Here is a 1,127-nt window from a genome sequence, read left to right as displayed (position 1 = left end):
AAACATGACTGAACAAAAACATTGTAACCACAATCACACTGCTATTCAGTGATAATTTATGTATATTGAACCAAAGCATTTCTATTCCCCTTGAATCAGAACCTTTCTAATATATATATATATAGAAATTTTTAATCATCAAAAAATAAAGGAAAATTTGAATAGTTGTCATAGGATTCAATGCAACCCTGTGGAGCCCCACAAGTGACCTCCAATCAGCTGTGTATTAGAGGATATAAGTGTATCATAGCATGTACATTACAGTATATTATTCACTCACCCATCCAAAATCACTGAATTCAGGTGTTTCGATCACTTCCATGGTCACCAGTGTATAAAATGAAAGATTACAAAGATTACAGGCTACTACAAACATAATGGGTCACTCTCAGGAGTTCCAGCTTGATGAGATGCCACTCGTACAACAAATTCAGTTCTAAAATTTCCTTCTACTACTCTACGGTCAAGTGATTGGGAACGATAGCAACTTTTTTGTTTTGTCAGAAGCTCAAACTGGCTTAAAATAGAATAGAGTGAGTTAACAATCCTGGGGTTTCTGTAAACATAAGGAAAATCAAGAATAAACAGTCCTGGTTGAAAATGTTACTTTGAAAAATCTGCTTTAAATTCAGCTTCCATAAAAAAGACATAGCATTGTTTTAAAAAATATGACTTAATGTTCAGTGATTGTCCTTACAATAATGCTGGTTTAAAAAAAGATGCACTTTTTAATTAAAGTAGTGAATCATAAAAATGATATTTGTCAATCAGTTATGTCACCATATCTGTTATGGTCTTCTGTCTGCCTTCATACAGTCACAGTTAACTTGTTTTTGTAAATTATTATTATTATTATTATCATTATTATTATTATTATTATTTATATGCATAAAACTGGATGAATACATCTTAATTCGTTATATTAAAAATAAATTATGTGATATATATACATTTACAGTCTCTCTCTTTTCGCTATGACAAAACATCACAAAAAACAATGAACAGAATTGCCACAATATTTTAAACAGATGCACATTTTGGTATAAACTGTATTCGTTAATTCCTGTCCTGATTCACAGTCACAAAAAACTGGAGAGGACAGAATGTCGCCTGTCAGGCTCCTAAGG

This window comes from Pundamilia nyererei, unplaced genomic scaffold, assembly GCF_000239375.1.
Source record: "Pundamilia nyererei isolate P.nyererei 1_Seehausen unplaced genomic scaffold, PunNye1.0 scaffold00002, whole genome shotgun sequence".
In the NCBI taxonomy this organism is placed as follows: Eukaryota; Metazoa; Chordata; class Actinopteri; order Cichliformes; family Cichlidae; genus Pundamilia; species Pundamilia nyererei.
The sequence above is the reverse complement of the archived record's forward strand: the minus strand, read 5'-3'. Positions refer to the sequence as shown.